Raw genomic sequence first — 21,016 nt, 5'->3', positions numbered from 1 at the left:
CTCATTTTGAATTACACTATATATTTGAATAATTACAATATTATTTTGACTTATTCAACAATATTATTATAATCAAGACTTTTACTTGGACATTTTCCTTTTCTTGCCATTCATGATAATTGGGGAGGATAATCATTAACTATCACCTATTTTGTATCATAGAAATATAAAAACAATGTGTGTTTTTTAGCTCTTAGTTGGGCAAGTTGTAACAATGTCATTGCACCAAGGTTCTCAAATATGACTAACCTGAAGTGACCTTGTTACCATCAATTCAGAAGAAAAACCTGGCAAGCTACAATAATCCGACAAGCTATTTACCAAGGAAACTATGACATGCCTGCTAATCATGTGTATCCCTGAATCACTCAATTTCAATAAAAACAATAATCACAAAATTTCCATCCAGAGCCCATCAAAAAATTCTGCACACTTATTCTAGATTTAGTAAAGTCTCTTCTAAAAGCTTAACAAATTCTATGTCATGTTCATTTGCTACAAACACAGAATGTTGTAGGCACGTTGAAGTTTTAAATGATCTGCATTGCTTAGTGTGTCATTCATCCCATGGCACACTGTCTCCTGAGTGCTAGTTCCTTACACCACGCTTATACCAGAGGAACAAGCTGTATGGGGGATGGAAAGTGTGGTATGTTGCCTACAGTGGAAGGGCTATGTACCTAATATAACCTTACCTCTCTGGGCTTCAGTTCCCCCACCTATAAGATGAAAGCACTGGATGAATCCTGTGTTACTTTTCTTTCATTGCCAAGATAAAATTCCTAACACTCAAAGTTAATGGGGTGTCAGCTATTTTGCTCACAGTTCATAGAGTCTAGATTATAGACTGAAGTCTATAATCTGCTGGCTCCAAGGCAGGGTGGCACAGCAGATAGGCACTGCAGAGGAGAAACAGTTCACGGTGGGCAACAGTAGCATGTGAGAAGACAAGCCTCTTTCTGTTCCTTATATTATATCCAGGCTACCAGGAAGAGAAAGGTGCCAAACCAATCAGTGGACTGATTTAGTAATCACCCACCCCTAATCCTAGCAACTCTTCAGGAATCAATCACATACTCTAGATTCAGCAACCTCTGGAAAGCCCCACCTATGGCAATATGAGGCTTTGAGGGACATCTAGACACAAGCCATTCTTTTGAATGCCAGTTCCCACAGGACCTACTTCTGTTATGCAAAGCAGGAAGAAGTAATATTGGAAAGGTGGTAGGAGCTGGCGGAGGATGATGGCCATAGGTAAAGGAACATATTGAACCCAAGAGTGAAGAGTTTAGATTTTTTACAACAGGCAGAGAAATCAATTTAGATTCCTGAGGGGGAGGGTGAAGTGATGATAGTGGTGTGAGAGTTAAGTTATTCTGATAAAGGGTAAGATGTGGTAGAGTGGATGGAAGGGATATCATGTGTGCACTTTAATAGCAAAGTCAAAGCAAACATCCTTTATTATTTTTGCTTCCTGAGAGGGGTGAATTCCACTCCAGCCTTCTTGATGACAGCTAATTAAGTAAGAAATTGTAAGCCAAAGGGAAAATTTAGAGTGGAGGGCTTAGCTTTTAAAATTTTCCAGTAGCCATCTTCATTCACTTTACATTTAAGTTTCTCTGACAATTTTCACAAGTGTTGTTTCATTTTATTCCTTCAAGAATCAAATAATTTCCATCAATAGAAATAATCCTAAGCAGGGTCAAGAAATGACTGACCATAGATTCTTTTAGATGACCTGGCTATATTAACATTTCCTTATGGGATAGTTTGCTCAGTAGGGCTACTCAGAGCAGGAACTCATGAGAGTAGGCCAAGAGTAACAAGGCATGACAGTCTCCCTCTGAACTCTGCTGAGCTTCAGGTGGATCCCTCATAGATATCTTCATGAGTGTATACCGATCTATCCTTTTATCTGGCGTAAGTCACATGGAATCTAGCTATGGGCAAGAAAATAGGTTTGAGGGCTGGTGAGATGGCTCAGTGGTCTAAAGCACATACTTAAAACAAGCTCAGCAAAGCACAGGGACTGCGGTTCAATCCCCCAGCACCACATGCCAGCCAGCCCCGCCCCCTGGTGGGCTGAGCTGGCCACACACACACACACACACACACACACACAAATAAAAAAAAAAAAAAAAGAAAGAAAATAGGTTTGAAATGACCTAAAAATTCCCACTGATAGGTAGTAGCTGCCTCAAGTGCTGAAGTCATTAAGAGGAATCATGAAGTTGAGTTAACTATTATCCCTGGTTGTTATCGGTACAGAAAGGAAGGATGGTGACAAAGGTCCTACTTTTTGCCATGACTGCTATTGACTTCTGTTGGCCTTAGTTGCCACTAAACCTCTTTCCCAAGAATTTATCTTTGTCAAGTGACTGCCAGGTCCTGAGTGGAATGCCTAGTTACTATTATTCAGTACAGCCTGTAGCAAGTTCAGTGGTGTTTAAAGTATTCTCTCTTATAGACTGCTTTTCCCTTCCTGGTGTATATGAAGTGACTGCTGCCCACAATGGAGTATTTATTTATTTATGAAATGTCATCATTTGCTGTCAGCATCATATGTACCCTCTTCCTAAAGCAAGATAATCCCAATTTTGGAGGGAGCAAGTTGTTTCTTTAGGAGCATCATGAGGCCTCTTTCACAAATTTTCATTTGGATGACATAGCCTATATGCTAATGTCTAAAGCCAGGTTCCAGTCGCTCCTTTCCATGGAAACCTGGCAAAAGTAGTAAAGTTTGTACACAGAGTCACTGGGCCCTAGGCAACTTCGCAGAGAGGAAAAAAAAATCCTATTAGATTATTTGATACGGCTTTTTCAGTCTGTAAAATTTGCAACTTTTGAGTCATTCTCTTTAAGATAAATTTTAGTGTGTCATTGACAAAAATTTGATAGTTTACCATTGTCCTCAAAAATGAACAAAATATCAATGTGGATTTTCTCTATTTAGTTTGCTTTTTTCCATGAAGGATAGTAGAAACTTCTTGTTAATTTTCTATTATATTAGCATATAATGCAAATCTTAATTGAAGGAGAATCTTTGTCTCTATGCTGACTCGTGGCTTCTAGACTAATCATCACACTGGCCTTTGGTTACTCTTTCATGGAAGTATGGTGGGAGACGAGGATAAGTTTTGTTTTGCTTTCAAGAGAAACATTAGCTTTCCCATAATTTTTTTTTTAGCAGATTGTACCTGTGTCTGGTTCCTGATGTCCTTAGCTTAAGTATATTTGATGTATTCACACCTGCCCTGCAAAGTGACCTCACTTCTTTCACAATTCTGATTTTATACAGTCACAGAATCCTCCAATGGCTTCCTAATGATGAATCATATTCTTTTGAAGTTGTATTTTCTTTAAAGTGACATAATGGTCTACTGTGTACCTTCTTTGTTCTATTTCCACATGTTTTCAATTCTTTTAAAAAATATTTAATCTTTTCAATTCTTAATAGTAAGTGACCCCACATCCCAAATCTCTGTTCTCTCATTCCACTGTTTCTTGGTTATCTCACTCATCATCAGAGTTCTTGGTAAGTGTCATATGACACTGTTCTCTTGGTACAGCTGGATACCTTTCATGTGTTGGCCTTCAATCTCTTCCTGCTTTTGAAGAGTGGCATGCAAATACTGTCTGAAAACCAGTTTGCTATATGGGACTAACTGTAATTTTGGTTTGTTCCATGTGCTATTGCAGCGCTTTGCCTTTTTCAAGTTTTATAATTCAACTTGTCTTTCTGCTGGGCACATTACTTATCAACAGGGGTGGGTATGTGAAATGGGTCTGGCCCATAAAGTACTCCATTCCTTAGTTCAGTTATATCCAGCAGTCTTACACATCTATAGCCTCTCAGTTGGTACTTATCATATGCCACTTTGGGCCAGTACTGATCTCTGATAGCCATTTATCCATTCATTCAATAAATATTGGGGATCTTCAAAATGCTCTTGCCATATCCCTTCCAAACCACCTTAAAAATTCTTAAGGGCAGTGACCATGTGTTTTTTTTAAATTCATTTTCATTAAGAACAGTACTTTGAATATGACAGGTACAGTAAGTGTTCACTAAAATGCCTGATCCATATATCAAGTGCCTTGAACATTCTTTTATACCCCTACGAATACTAGCTTCTCCAGGAGATAGAACTTTTGTGAATGGAAAGAGAATCTAGAGACTGAGGGAGGAGTGAGGAAGGGGATGGTAAGAAGAAGAAAAAGAACTAAGATATATTAAGGCCTTTCTGGCAGTGACAACCTCCCCACAAGAACAAGCTTCTCGCAAAAGATGTCCTTCATCCCTCTCTGGAGGAGAAGAAGAGGAAGCACAAGAAGAAGCACCTGGTGCAGAGCCCCAGTTCCTACTTCATGGACGTGAAGTGCCCAGGATGCTATAAAATCACCATGGTCTTTAGCTATGCACAGATGGTAGTTCTGTGTGTTGGCTGCTCCACTGTCCTGTGCCAGCCCACAGGAGGGAAAGTAAGGCTCAGAGAAGGATGTTCCTTCAGGAGGAAGCAGCACTAACAGTATCCTCAATCAAGATGAGTGGGAAGCCATCCCAATAAATACATTTTGGATAAAAAAAAGATATATTAAGTACATATACCTAGTCCATAAGATATATGAAAATATTATTTATTGCAAAGGTGCACTAATAAAAATATTAGTTTCCAAGTAATCCATTTATTTTATGCAAATATATATGAAAAAGACTCATGAAAAAATGGGTGTATCATAATAACTTACTATTTTTTTTTTTCTGGAACCGGGGATTGAACTCAGACCCTTGCACTTGCCAGGGAAGGGTCTATTCTACTGAGCCATCTACCTGGCCCCTATTTTTTTTTTTACAATTTTATTTTATTTGAAGAAAATAAAGTTTTCTGAGGATTGTTGACTAGAGAACAGTTAGCAAGCTTAGTGGTTACCACTGGTTTAACTGTAAATGAGCTAATGTAATGTAATGAGTCAATAGAGCCAGAAGCATGAGAAAAACTATAGAAATTACTGATAATACAGAGATCAACAAAAGTTAATTGAGTAATTATTTAGTTACAGATTTCAGAATGATTTGCTTGACTAATAATTATTTTTACACCTTGGGGAGGGGCAATCTTAGTTCCAGCTAAATTAAATATGAATTTAGGGTCAAATTCTCCAAGCACGCCACAGTAAATTGTTAGGGTTGCAGGTAGAAGCCATAAATACTCCTATGTGAACACCAGTCCTTAATAAATTCAGGTGGTATAGTGAGACGTGGATACAGGTCAAAGTGACAAATGTGCTCGTTTATTTATTTAGTAGGTGAGACCCATGAAATCTGGCCCAAAGTGGAAGCAGAATAAAACTTGCAGTGTTCAGATGGTTCAGAAAGGGAGTAAGAAGGCACCTTGTCCTCTGCACATATTTACAGGACAGCTATACTGACACTTCTGAGAACAGGGGTGAACAAAACTAAACCTCTGTTTTGAGGGATTTGAAATGAAATTCTGTATTCTAGACTGTCTCAGGCAGTCTTGTCAGGCTCCTTTTCCTTGAGTCTCCCTCCTTTTCTTGCACCAACATTATCTACTTTTTGAGTTTTCACATTAAATATGTTTGCCAGGGCTGGGGAGATAGCGTGGTGGTCTTGCCAGCACCTGCCTGGCAAGCACAAGGACCCGAGTTTGATCCCCAGTACCGCATGTGCACCATGCCACAACTGAAACCAGGCATGATATCACAGGCCTGTAATCCCAGCACTGGGAAGGCGGAGACAGGTAGATCACTATGAGTCAGAGCTGCATAGTGAGACCATGTACCAAATCAATCAATAAATAGATAAATAATTTTTAAAAATAGGTAAATAATAAACATATTTGACAAATAGAATTATGTGCATTTAAGGTGTACATCATGTTTTGAAATAAGCAGACATTGATTGAAATGATTATTACAATCAAGCTAAATAACAACTCCATCACTTCACATACTACAGCAATTCTTAATTTCATTCACTTAGAAACATTTATAGTAGGATAACTTATAAAGTCTTAAACAATTAACAAAGAATGTGCTCAGCATAACAATTGCATGACAAATTAACAGTTAAGTGAGCATATTCTATATGACTTCTTGATATCTCTACACATTAAAGCATTGTTGAAAATAACTCCCTCACTCAATAGTACAGTGGACAACTTTGTACCTCAATAAAGTCATGTCAATATGATTTTTTTATTTTTTATTTATTTTATTTTATAATTTTTTATTGAGAAATAAATACGAATGAGACAGTTTCACAGATGATTAATAGGACAGTTTTGATAATCAGTACATTGCATGTTGTTATCTTCTTAGTGGTTATCCATAGTACAAGAAGCAGACAGGATATTCTGTTCAAACACTGTTAGTACACCACTTTCTTCTCTTTGAATTAAGTGAAAGTAGCTGTAAATTTATCCTATTTTGTATATATAAATACAAAATGATCATTCCTTTGTATGTTTTTATTGTCTGTCAGAGGTGAATATTCTATTGGCATCTAAATACTATAGGTGTTTGAATTCAACTAAACAATCTAACACTGTCTAGCAGTCTATAATATTAGTGGGTTATCCTCAGAAGTTATTGACTTGAGCCTTTTACAGTTCATCGTATTAATATGGCTTTACTTTATATACCTCGTTTTTATACTTTTCTGCTGGATGGTTAAGACCAAGATATAGCAAGACCTATATAACAAGAAATGTAACTTTTGTATCTGATAAGGTCAGCCAAGTACTCTCAGGATTTATCCTGTAGCCCTGTACCATCCTTTGTACATCCTTTTGTCAGTGTCAGACACGTGGATGAGTCACGGCCATTGCTTGACCAATTTGGTTTCTGTGAAAGCCTGAGAAAATGTTTTTTCTCTCCATGTGACTCTCCCCAGGCACACCATATATCATCGAACACATTCCTCTGTGGCCACATAATCTTCTTGATCAGAAAATTTGGAGCACAACTGAGTTACATGTTGTTACAGTACAGGTTCTCCTATGTCTCGAGTCTTCACTGACCATGAAAGGCTAGGGCCAAAATGTTGGCTGACCTTGCAGCCTCAATATGATTTCTTAATGACATGTCAGTATGATTTGTTTCCTCTTAACTCCCCCTTCTCTTCCTCTCATTAATAATGGTTTTCCTTCTACATTTATGTCATCTTCTTTAGAGTCCACATATTAGGGATAAACTACTGTCCTTTATAAAACTTTTCTTTTTTGCTCAAACCTTCAGGTCTTTTTTATAACATCATTCTAAACCCATAATGGAATATAACATACTCATGGCTGCACAATGAATATTTATTAATAAATGTGTTAAAGCTGAGTCACAAAAGGTAATTATAGTTTTCTGTGCCTCCATTTTTGAACTGTAAATGGCAGAAGTTTTGTTCGACTTCTATGTATCAATATACATCTAATACTATAATGTTCATATATTAATGTTAATCATTGTATGAAGGGTAAAACTGAGGAATGTCTTATTTAGCAGTATTCAGGTTGTTAAAGTCATAGTTTGGGTGCAAATCAAATACTATCAAAATTTCTTCTTAAAAGACATTAAATATCAATAAATTTAGTCCATTAGGTCCTTCCCTTTATCTTTTACACTAGAGTAGAACATATAGTTTTGTTTAGATGAACATTAGAGGGAGAATTGTATCAGCTGTATTTAACCTACATTTATATAGCATATTGTAAAAAAGAAAAGGAAAGATGGGTATAATAACATATGCTGTGATCTCAAAAGCTCTGGGAGGCTGCAGGAGGAGAATTATAAGACTGAGCTCAGCCCAGGCAACTCAAAGACTTAGTGAGAACCTGCCTCAAAATAAAAATAAGAAACTCTAAGAATGTAGCTCAATGTGAAAGCTCAGGGGTGAATCTCCAATACCACAAAACAAAAAGCAACCAAAAATACGATTTAAGTTTTGAACAACTATTAGTAGCCTCTGCTTAATGAAATGGCCATTCAGATAGGAGGATGAGGAAAAGGGGACTAACAAGAGCAGGAATAGCAAATCTACTTTACTTATCTCATGTTCTTTCTGAGTTACAAAACCTAATTATGAATTAATATGCATAGTTATATTATATTTATTATAATATATTTATTATATTATAGTTATATTATATTTATGCATAATCATTTATATTTCATTGGCTCCTACCTCTGCCTGTGGATGCCAGACCTCCAGTTCCATGCAAAATTCTTACTCATAATTTCCAACAGCACCTAGGCAGTGGTTTACATGAGATTAAATCTTAAACTCTCTTGGTGGGAATGTAAGTTAATACAGCCATTATGGAAAATGGTGTGGAATTCCTCAAAAACTAAAACTAGAACTACCACATGACCCTGAAATCCCACTATGGGGCACGAATTTGAAGGAAATGGAATCAATACATCAGAGATACATGTATCCTCATGTTCATTGCAGCACTGATCACAAAAGGAGAGATATGGAATCAACCAAGATATCTATCAGTGGGTGAATAGATTTTTTAAAATGTCATATCTGTCTCTATCTATCTATTCCTCAAATAAATATAAAGGTGAAATACTATCATTTGTGGCAACATGGATGGAACTAGGGGATATCATGCTAAGTGAAATAAGCCAGGCACAGAAAGACAAAGAACTTATGTTTTCACTCAATTGCGAACGCTAAAAATGTTGATCATACAAAAGTAGAATATAGGTCAATAGAGCATAGGGAGGGGAGGGAGGAGAAGGGATAGTGAGAAATTTGGTAATGAACATCAAAACACTTCTAGAGGAGAAGAAATAGTTCTAATGTTATATGGCACCCACAGGGCAACTACAATATACAACAATTGGTTATACATTTCAGAATAACTGGAAAGAAAAGTTTAAAGGTTCTCAAAACAGAAATGACAACCTTTGAGGAAATGGAGATGCCAACCTGACTTGGTTATTACGTATTGTATATATGTAATCAAATTCTAATAATGTACCCATAAGTTGGTCCCAATGTATGTTAATAGAAAAATAAATTGCATGGATAGCCACAAGAATATCTACTGTTGAGGTTTCTGCTGTCATAGAACACTGCTGGCACCTATCATTGAGCCAGCACCATCAAACCAGGTCCTCACTGTCTTATTCTGGATAGCTCCACGATCTGTACTGTGGCCCTCATGGAATCATGTTACTTCTAAAGCTCCTGATACTACAAAATTATGCTGTATTTTCTACAAAAGTGGAGCTAAATCTTCAATCTCTAATTTTTGGATATTTTATGATGCAATAATTTAGTAACTTCTTTTTTTTTTTTTTTGCAGCACTGAGGATTAGAAGTCAGGCCCTTGTACTTGCCAGGGAAGCACTTATTCCACTGAGCCATCTCCCCAGCCCCAATTTAGTAACTTCTATTTCTGCCTTTGGTGCTCTTCAAGAGGAGTCCATAAAGTTACCAAAGTATGAACCTTCAAAAGAGATAATACACTGTCTCCTCAATTCAAAGGCAACATCCAAAATAGGTTAAGAGCTGGCATGGCATGAACATTGACTTGCTGGAACAATGGCTGGAGCCTTGGAGTCTTGCAACAAGAAGCAGCCAGGTCACACCCACTCCCTGCTGGCATGTGCAGATCTTCCAGCCTTTCTGCCAAGCCCCTTATGTAAGAGGCATGTTGCCAGCCTGAACTCACCAATTTTCCAGATATGCTAAGTCATGTTTGGAGCCTAGTGGTGGACAGACCTTTGTCCTAAGCTGTGATTATGTTACATGTCAATACATCTAACTTGAAAACTTCAATTCTCAAGTTATAGTGTAACAACAATAGTAGCCAGTTTTATATTAACTATTTATTTGGTACAGGGTTTCACTATGTAGCTTAGGCTCATAGTGATCCTTCTGTCTCAGCCTCCCCAGCACTAGGATTATAGGCATGTACCACCATGTTTGCCTGCATACCATGTGGTACTGGATATCGAACCCAGGTCCTTGTGCTTACCAGGCAGGCACTTAAGACTGCCGAGCTAGCTCCTTGGCCCTAGTGGACAATTTTTAAACATAAGAAAAAATTTCAGAAAACAAGCAAATTAATAACACAACTGTTTTTACTTTTGGACATTTTCTCTGAGTACTTGTCCATATGTAAGTCTTTTATAAACTTTCAATTTTAATGGCTACAACTAGGTTTCATTTTTAATTGCATTCATATTATTAATTTTACCAACCTACTATGTGCACAATATTAACTGAGACCAAGAGATGTGCTTTACATATCCATAGAATTCCCATTCAGGCAGGAAGAATGCCAGATTTTGAGACAACCCATGTGTGTGACCTTTGGTGTGGAGACTACTTGGTCTCTTGGGGAAAAAACAGTGGCAGGAATGAGGAAAAGGCAGATAAGAAAAGGTGGGTCAAGTGGTGACCCATTTGCCAATTCTAATTGCCATGTGAACCTCAGAACAGTTGGGAGATTTATTTATACTTTGCAAAGTTAATATCACGTGACACAATGGTTGCCTAGTGACTAATAGTTAACTTTGACCAGGAGGATGCTTTTCTCAAGAATGAGGCAGCTTGAGTGTTTTAGGCACTGTGGCCTTGTCCTGCCCTCCCACATAGGACCAATTTCCAGCTTCAGCAGCTCCCAACATTTTGGCAACTCTTTGCTGAATTATTTTCCCTGAGTAATGGTTTCCTTGTTGCTTAGAGTCCTTTCCTTTAATTCCCTTCATGTTAGACTAAAAGTTTAACTCCATAGAATAGTTTACTTGGAATCCCAGCTGCTGTGGCTCTGTTGGAGATCTGTTTCTAAGTCTTAGAAGGCCTATACCTTGGGCCTGGCAAATATTCTTTAAAGCACAGTTGAAGAAACCATTTTTAAGTTTTTAAGCATATATAGCAGTTCTCTCAATTTGCTATAAGCAAATGTTTCTCTATATCTGGTACAAGTCTGGGCACACAAGAGATGCACAATAAGTACTTCCTTGTGGAATCAGATGTTCTATATTGTGCCTTTTCATATGTTGAGTCCAATGAGTCCTATCTGTGTAGTGAGACCCTGTAGACCCTGTACTAAATACATAAAAAACCCTATATTTAACTTGTGAAGAAATGATTAGAAAAAGTAGAAGAATGTGTTCAACAATCTTGAAATATATTGGTTTTCCAAAAAGAAGAAATAAAAAAGTTATATCCTGTGCAGGTACAAATTCCCCATGATGAATGTGATCATTGTGTGTACCTAAAATGTATCAATAATAACATTTTCTTTGAAAAAAGGGAAGAAATAAATATGAATTAGTATTTCCCTGAGATATTTGAATTCTTCTAAAATAGCAAGAGCTATTTTGGGAAATGATTGTTTTCCCTAAATCATTTGACTTACTTTTTGCAGTAATGAGAATTGAACCCAGGGTTATTGTGCAAGCTCTAAATTACTGCTTTTATCTTCAAGCACTTAACACTTACCAGTGCAAACATAAATTATAAAATTAAGGAACAGACATGGTGAAACATTAATGGGTGTATAAATCTGAGCTGTAAACTTCTTCCTATAAGAATTCTTTTCACTTTGATATCTGGCATATCCTTCTAATTTCTGATTTGGACATTATACAGAAACACACATTCCTCAGGGCTTCATGCATTCCCTGCGATTTCCGCTCAGAGTTCCAACCTTTGGGGCACAAGAATGAAGTCAGAGCCATGAAACATCTTGGTGGCCACAATCCAAGTGAACCTCTAGCCCTCTGGGCATGCAGGGGGTGGGGTAGTGCAGTTGTGGTTTTTATTCTTCTTGGATCCGTGGGACTTCATATTTTTTTCTTTTTCTTTCTTTGTTTTTCACCCGTGGGACCTCATAATTTGTTCTTTTTCTTTGTTTTTCACCCTTCAAGACATTGAGTAGCCAACAAACAGGATGCCAATTTTCTTGTCACATTCACACTGCCATCACATAATATAAAGACTTAAAAGTTTTGTTCCATTTTGAGAAATGTGAATTCTGTCTCCATTTGAATAAAATCAGATTATTTCTGATTTAAGGTTGAGTACTGAGATTCTGAAGTATTTGTTCTAACAGAATTTTTAGGCCTATCTTTATTATAATAGTTTAATGCACATAAAACAAAGTGGAATTACCTAGAATTTGTTGCAAAGATGCATGCTTAAGTCAAAGTATTCAACCAACACATATTTCAATTTGCATGATCTAGCTATTCAGTTCAATGTGAAAATACTGCAATTTTGTCTAAAAAAGCTCTTTACAAATAATGTGAATAGAAATGGGATGAGATTTGAAGTAATCTAATCAGTAATAATATAGTGAACCACACGATTATATCCTTAGAAGCAAAAATGTGACAAGCATAAAAGAACAAAAAGGATTTATCAAGGATTTGGTTTTATATTAGTATGCTCCTTTAAATGGTAAAATTAGAGTATTTATATAATTCATTAAAGGCTCAATATGAGGGCTGGCTAGATAGCTCAGTGGACTAAAGCTCCTGTTTAGGCAGATGCAGGGCCCAGTGTTTGATCCCTGTGTGCCCTGCTGAAACACAACTGAGACTCAGCATGGTGGTGCACGCCTATAATCCCAGCGCTTGGGAGGCTGAAAACAGGAGGATCACTATGAGTCTGATTAAGTACAGGTGGTGAGACCCTATACTTAATACACACAAAAAAAGGCTCAATATGAAACATTTAATATAGCCGGTCTGCTTCATAGTGGCAATGTTTGAAACATTCTTCCTCTTCTATAAGGGTAGTCAGCCATGACTTTCCCATCTGGATACACTGCATTGGTTATAAGATGCATGACAAAGCACGTGGTCTCACTAGCCTGGGCACATTTTCAATAATAGGAAAACATCACACGTTACTTTAGAGGCCTTCTTATAATGGAATGTCTAACATGTGCTATAATAGCTCCTGCAAATCTCCAGCTACAGAACAAAGCCCAGATTTCTAAGAGTTATATTCAAAAGTTCCCTCCAGTCTGGCCCTGAACTACCTTCTAGCTGTTTCAGCCAAACTGGTTCTTCTGAAGTCAGATGAACAGACTCACCCTGTCCTTAATTGCTCTGACAGTTCCACCTACCTACCCAAAGGTTTCTCAGATGGGTTGGAATTGAAATGGCGGAAAGTAATAACTTGCCCTAGCCTTTCCCCATCTCCAAATCTTATCACTCATCCTTTACAAATCACTTGAAATTGGAGTGTCTTCCACCCACGTAATAGGAACAGAATTGCACAATTTAATTGAGCATATGAATAACAATCAGATTAAGAATTATGTTCTCACAAGTTTTACATGGATCCAAACTGTGACTTTTATTTTTAATTTTTCATATACTTGTTTCCTAAATTTTGCAAGGTAACAGCAACAGACACTTCTTTATATTATATGCTTAGGTTTCTTGCATTTAGTATGTTCTCCTAAATGCTGGCTACTTATATTAACTGATATGATAAAACATCAGTTTTTTAAAAAATGTATTTGGTACAGGGTTTCACTATACAGCTTGGAGCAGCTCAAACTTAAGAGTTGTAGTGATTCTCCTGTTTTTGGCCTTCCCAGTGTTGTGATTACAGGCCTGTGCCACCACAGCCTGTCTTGGTGGCAAGCTCAGTGCACCCAGAGGGTGTGGGCTGGCGTGACACATGGTCTCTGTGCTTGCCTAAGCAGGAATTTAGTCCATTGAGCTATCTCCCCAGACCTATCAGTATTATTCTTTGATTGGAAAGGTTTGCTGAGAATTTTTTTTTTTTTTTTTGCTGAGAAATTTTAAGGTTTTGTTAAATTCTACTGCTCTTAAAGGCTCTTAAGGAACATGTGCATCACAGTGAAGAAATGTTAAGGGGCTAATGACCTCTAAAATAAAATTATAAAAAATAAAATTACTAACTGTGTCATTGCTTTTTCTCAATAAAATAAAAAATAAAAAATTAAAATTTTATAAAAATAAAGTGCATATTTTAATCCATAAGTATACTATTTATTCTTCTAATTGCTTTTCATTTTCAAACTTTTAACAAAATATTATTATTTATTTGGTACAGGGTTGTGCTACACAGCTCAGACTTGCAGAGTCCTCTTGTCTCAGCCTCACCAGCACTGGGATTACAGGCATGGGCCACCATGCCCGGTTTCAGGCCAGCACAGCATGTGGTACCAGGGATCAAACTGGGTCCTTGTGCTTGCCAAGCAGGCACTTAGACCACTGGGCTATCTCCCCAGCCCCTTGATTTTCAATCTTGATCCAAATGTACTCATATTAAGCAGGTTTGAAAATATGGTACATATATTGTACTTTTCAATTAGTATTGTCTCAAAAATGTATTTTTGAGTTGCTTGTTTTGTGTGACTAATACAGAGTTAACTATATTTTATTATCCAATGTTGTTTTCTTGGCCTGAATTGCATATGTTACATACTACCTCCTGGTTTGTGAATTCATTGTTACATAAATTTCTGTCATTGCATATCTCTTCTTTTCCTTTAATGTTCTTCCTTCCTTTTGAAGGAATCTTTGTTTCAGCTAGTGTTTTGCATACTTTCCCCCTACTGATCTTAAATTAACATATGTACATTGTAAAACATAAAGATGAAAGCCATCATAAACAATACAGTATTTTTAAAACAATTCTTTTATTTAAAGTCACACATATTTTTGTTCTTAACCTCCGACAACTTGCTCCTACTTTAAAAGATTACTGCCACTATGTTGGAAGCATGGTCTTTGAACTTCTGGTGTGAAGACTTCATTCTAGCACAGTCATGCTTTAGTCTGAATGGGAAATTCCTGTTTTTAAAATTCTTCTTGAATAAGGAGAAATGGGGAGATGATAGGCAAAGGGCACAAAACCACATTAGAGAGGAGGAAGTTTTATTTTTTGTATCTACTATGTATCATAGTAAATATAGCTGGGTAGTATACATTTCAGAATTGCTAAGAAAGTAATTGCAAATGTTCTCATTACAAAAACTCAGCTATATGACATTACAGATAGGTTAATTAGCTTAATTTATTAACTACATTTCATTAAGTCTACCATTACTTTGCCTTATATATATGTACATACATACATATATATATGTCAAAATGTACTAAAGCTCTTTACTCTCATTTTGGAACTGTGGATTCAACCCAAAGGCCTCTGCACTGAGCTATGTTCCCAGCCTCCTTCTTTTCCTTTGCCTTATGAAGTTGCCCTGGCTGGGCTCAAACCTGTAATCCCCCTGGCTTAGCTTTTCAGACTGCTGGCACCAAACCCAGTTTAGAGAATGTGTCTTGAGTTCAACATTTTCAGATCCATTTGTAAAATTTGATGAGCACCTTGTTATTTTTACTGAGTGGTGTATCTGATGGAGGGCTCCTACCAAGCATAGAACATCTGCTTTGCGATTTTGAGCCTGTATTTTGTTTTCTGACACAATTCTTAGCAATCAGTGAAGATCAATTTAGTAAAAAGTCACATATGACCTGGAAATCCACTTAAGTACAAGGAAAGTGCCATTTCTTATAAAGCACAAGTAATATGCTGCTAAAAATTTTTAAAAGGGGACATCTCAAATTCACAGCCCTTTTTAGACTGGATTCATTCTCTACCCTGAAGATAGCTGTCCCATGGGCCATGGAGCACTTGTTCCTTTGATATAGGAACTGAGGTTGCCAGTGTCTGCCAGTAAATTAATCAATGCAAATATAATTGCTTACTTTTGAAGATAAAAATAAATTTTAAATGTCCTAGTGCTTTAAAGGACCACTCTATTCAAACTGTGTCTATAGTTTCTCATCTAGAAAGTGATTATCCAGGAAATCAAAGATGTCGGGGTCTGTTAGGGCAGCTTCCACAGCAACTAGATTTCAGAACCCCCATCTTCAGCTTGGCCATTGTGCTGATACTGCATCTTCAAGAGATGCTTGGCTCCCTCAGTCAGCTGGAGGAAGAAATGGCTCACACCTGCCTGAGCCACACCTCTAAGGTTGAAGGATGCCTGGAGAGGTTAGGACTGCAGGTACAGATTTACCAAGTGGTTGACAGTACCCTTTACCCTGGTGGAAGTTTTTTGATACTGGGAATTGAACTCATAACTTTGTGCTTGCCAGGCAGGGACTGCCGCTAAACTATAATCCTGGCCCTTGGTGAAATAGTTCTGACGAATGTGAGAAGTCAGTTCTGGTGAACAATGAGTTACCGGCAAAAGAATGGTCCTGGAAGCTATAACAGGGCAAGAAGATGGTCCTGAAATTTTAACTAGAAAGTGGGTAGAAGATGAAAGGGAGTCCCTGATCTATTCCATCCAAACATTGTTGAAAGGACAGATCTGAAGAAGTCCACTTCTTCAGTGAGGAAGCCCACTTTTTTCTTTATTATTGGACCTATTCATATTTTCTTCTAGTTTCAATTAAAAAAAATGTAACTTAGTTATTTTGAACATATCATTTAATTACTCTAGTACATAGTTTTCTCATTTGTAAAAACAAAAAACTGCTGCCCTTCTCATTTTACTGGGTTGAGGACCAAATATGATTTTAATTTATATGAAGCATTGTAATTGTAATTTTTTTTTTTTTTTTGAGGTATTTGGTTGTTACAGGATTTCATTATACAGCTCGGACTCATGGTGATCCTCCTGCTCTCAGCCTCCTCAGCACTTGGACTGTAGGTATGCACCACTATGCCCAGATTCTGTGGCTGGCTCAGATTGCCCTGTGGGCAGAGCTGGCGCAGCATATGGTGATGGGGATCAAACACAGTCCCTGTGCTTGCCTAAGCAGGTGCTTTAGTCCACTGAGCTATCTAGTCGGCCCATAACTTTAATTTAAAAAGAAAATCTTTTATTTGGTAGAGTCTCGCTATGCAGCTGACTCAGTGGTCCTCCAGTTTCAGCCTCCTCCGCACTGGGATTACAGGCATGTGCCATCATGCCTGGTTTTGGTGGCCAGCTCGGCACGGACTGGTACAGCACTTGGTACTGGGGATCAAACCTGGGTCCTTGTACTGGCCAGGCAGGTGCTTAGACTGCCAAGCTATCTCCCGGGCCCCATTTCAATTTGTATCTATTATCTTACAGAATGCTCAGCTACTTTTTTTCATTTCACTACTGCTCCAATCTGTGTCACCTAGCCTCCTTTCACTTATCTTGGCTTACTGTTACTTTGATTTATAATCGTTGATGTCCACAAAGAGTTGTCTGATGACTGCTAGAAGATAGAAAATTGTTATTGTTATGGGATGTACACAATTAGGGACACAAAGCACAAGGTCCCAGGGTAACCTTAAGCATTGGATAAAGAATGCAAGATACACCAGGAAAGGTAAATAATGCGAGAAAGAAGGTTGGGGTAGAACAGGGTATCTGAATCTTGGTACTTCTATTTTAGTTTTGTGGACTTTGGGTAAGTTAGCAAACATTTCTGCTCCACGGTTTCCTCATGTGAAAAATAGAGATAACAGGACTTACTTTGTAAGACTGTTATACATTTAAATAATGACTATGAAACATTTAAGAACAGTGCCTGGCACACTGTAACCACCTACTAAGTGATAACTGGAATTATAGCTAATAAGTGATTGACAGCAGGTGAGATGAAGTTCAGAGAAAACAGAGAATTTCAGTGATTATATATATTTTTAAAAATAACTGTTCCAGTCTTCAGGTCTTATTATTAGACTGTGAACTTTTTCCTAAAATTTCCTCCTTTTAGTCTTTAATTTTTTTTTAAATTTTATTTTAAACAGCATCAGTTCAAAATATTTGAAGGTAAGCCAGGTGTGGTGGTGCACTCCTTTAATCCCACCACTGGAGAGGCTGAGGTAGGAGAACTGTTACCGGTTTCAGACCAGCCTGGGCTACAAAGCTCAAGGCCAGCCTGAACAGCATAGTGAGAGACACACACACACCAAAAAAAAAAAAAAAAAAAAAAAAAAAAATTGAATGCAGAAGTAGCATAGCTAATCATAATCTTTAGGTAGTCTATTTTCCTACTTTTACTACATAAAAACAGTACTTTCAGTTGATATAATGTAAACATCTGTTACTTTCCTGCTGGCATAACTTTAAGTGGGAATGGAAAGTTAAAAAGTAGGGAGGATTTAAAGTTTTTCCTTACACTATTTTAGGAATAGCAGCAAAGGTCATTTATAATATCATCTAGGGGCACCATTTAGGTGAGAAAGTTGCCAAGTAAAGAGTTATCTATTAACATTCTTTATCCTTTTGGATTACAAAATTTATGCTTAGGTTTGAGACTAACAATTGACAGGCTGTTGGCCCCATCTATCCCGATATGCTTTTACTTAGATTCGTAGGGTTTTGGAATATTAGTTGCCAATATTTAAAAATTTAAGAGATCTCACACACTACAATCCAATTTTAGAGTTTCTCTAGGGAGGAGAAAATAGAATACCTTCTAATACCAGGACTACATTCTTGATGGAAGCCAACTGCAAGGACGGTGCAATTATCCCCTTTCCTAAAGGAATGAACATTCCAACTATCTATATTCCTTATCAGTGTCCATTATCCCAACTCACTCATTTACCAGTCTCACTTGCTTTATTTGTCTGGCTTTTGAAGATGTCTGACCCTCTCTAGACCTTTCCTCTCGCCAATCAAAACGTACTTTGTTCGGTCCCAAGTCCTTTATTAGTTTTTCAAAGCAAGAGCTAGGTAATCCGATAAAAGTACATGTAGTTTTACACGTGCTTTCTGAAGACAGTATGTTAGCCGAAAAGGCACACTGCAGGTGCAAATTACAAGCACCGGTGGATTACCACCGGGATGGCAAATGTCCATTCTATTCTCTAGTCGGCCATAGACAAGCCTCACCGATCTCCGGGGAACCGAAGGAACTGGTGCTTGGATAGAACAATGGACACTAGCTTACATGAGAAAACTACTCAACACTTTTACAGACCAGCCTTGTTCTACAAGGGCTCTGGGGCTACCACGGGCCGTTCAACTTCCCCGCATCCTCGGAAATGCAGGATATCCGGGATGACGGAATTCTCCCTCACCTGCTCTCAGAGCCCGTCTAGTGCTGGCCAGCAGGGGCCAAAGAGCGCGCGCATCCAGCATGAGCTCATCTTTCAGGGGCGTTTCCAAGGGCCGGGCCTGGCGGCGCGGGAGGTGCTGGGGACTTCGCAGTGAGGGGCCCCGGGGCTGGGCGGGGCGCGGCTCGGCCCTTCTCGAAGCTTTGTTCTCACTTCTACTCTGATAGCTCCTACTCAGGCTGGCGGCTTCTGGGTCCGTCCAGCCTCGAGAAAACGTCCTCGCGCGGCGGGGAGCCTAGGATACGCAGAGCAAGCCGCTCCTGGCCGCGAGCCCCCAGAGGATGGGGAGAGCCCACTCCTCGCTCGAGGGCCCCAAGCCCAGCCCCGCCGACCGCAGCAGTTTCGGACCGGCAGTGCAGAGCCAGCGTGCCCCGTCTGCGGTTTCCGTGCTGGCTGGGAGGGAGCAGCCGCAGACGAGCCCATCAGGTCGGCCGTACGACCAGGATCGAGCTTCTTCGGCTCCTGGGACCGCCGGCGGCGGCTGGACCAATCGTACTGCAGCTAGGTCTTGCGATTGCACAGCAGTGAGTGCCGATTGGCTGCCGCCTCGGGTTTCGGCTTCCCTCCTTTTCCTTTCTGCCCCCACTCCAGCTCCAAAGCTGCAGACCAATGAGACGGCCCCTTATAGACGTCCTCTCTTTGCTTTCTTCTCCTCCCCTCCTCGGCAAGAGAGGAGACACTCTGACTGGTCAGATGGCCTCGGAAGCCCTCTTCCCCTTACCAATCACCGGGAGAGGTACACTCCCAGCGGAGTTTTCTAGCCAATTAGGAAACGGCCACGGCACCTAGCCTTGCAGTTTCACCCGCGGCTCGGAGTTTCGCTGTCCTTAACTCCAGCTTTTTCCGGAGAGTCCACAACTCTGATTGGTCACGGTTGCTAGAGTCGAATTTCTCCAGCCGTCCACAGAATAAGGAGAATCCACCTTTCTTCGGCTCGGCTACCTTCGGCACTTTCCGCTCCCTGGGCGTGGCTTCTGGAGGCTACTTTTTAATTGGTTCCTCAGGTCGATCGGGTTTTTCCGGCGAGAGCCGCAAACAAACGACTTCGGTGATTGGCTCCGCTTTGGATTTCGGCCTCCCTGCCGAAGCAAGGGGGCGCGGGTTCGGCCTGCGATTCCCAGACGCCTTTTACGCGGGCGGCAGGGCGCTGGGCGGTGTAAGGCTGGGTGGGGGAGGAAGGAGGCGGAGGACAAGTAGGAAGGGGGAGGGGGGAAGAAGCGCTAGGCGGCTGCGCAGACGGCGCTCTTCACACAGAGCAGCCCCCGACCCGGGTGAATGCGGGCTTGTGCCGCCGCTGTCGCCGCCCGGGCCGAGTGACAAAGGAAGGAAAGAAGCGAGAAGGAGCCGACCTCGCCGTCGCTGACAGGGCTCCGGGCCGAGGGCAAAGCCCGGACATTTCCTGAGCGGGCACCGAGCAGGGCTAGGGGCGGAGGGCGGCCGCGCCGGTGCCGCGGACGGGGGAGGGGGCCCCAAGGACGGAAGCGGTTGCTGGGTTCCCATGTCCCCGGCGTATGGGGAGCAGTCGAGGAGCCGCTGCCTGGGGTCTGAAGGGAGCTGCCTCCGCCGCCGCCGCCATGGCCGCTGGATCCAGCCGCCGCCTGCAGCTGCTCCTGGCGCAATGAGAGGAGCCGCCGCCGCCCGCCGCTGACCGACTCGACTCCGCCGCCCTCCCGGTCGCCGGGTCCCCGCCGTCTGCCACCCGTCCACCGGATCCGGTCGCTCCCGGAGTCGCAGCGTTTCGCGTCGCATCTCCGAGCCGCCACCTCCCGCCCTCCCTCCTTCCCATCCCCCTTCTCTTCGAGCGTGAGACTCGTGATCCTTCCGCCGCTTTCCTTCTTCATTGACTCGGAAAAAAATCCCTGAGGAAAATATAATAATCTAAGTACCTATTTTTCAATCAAGTTATCTGCCGCCGTTTCACGTGAAATATATATATATATA

Source organism: Octodon degus, unplaced genomic scaffold (assembly GCF_000260255.1).
Source record: "Octodon degus isolate 3935 unplaced genomic scaffold, OctDeg1.0 scaffold00053, whole genome shotgun sequence".
In the NCBI taxonomy this organism is placed as follows: Eukaryota; Metazoa; Chordata; class Mammalia; order Rodentia; family Octodontidae; genus Octodon; species Octodon degus.
This window is presented reverse-complemented; position numbering follows the sequence as displayed.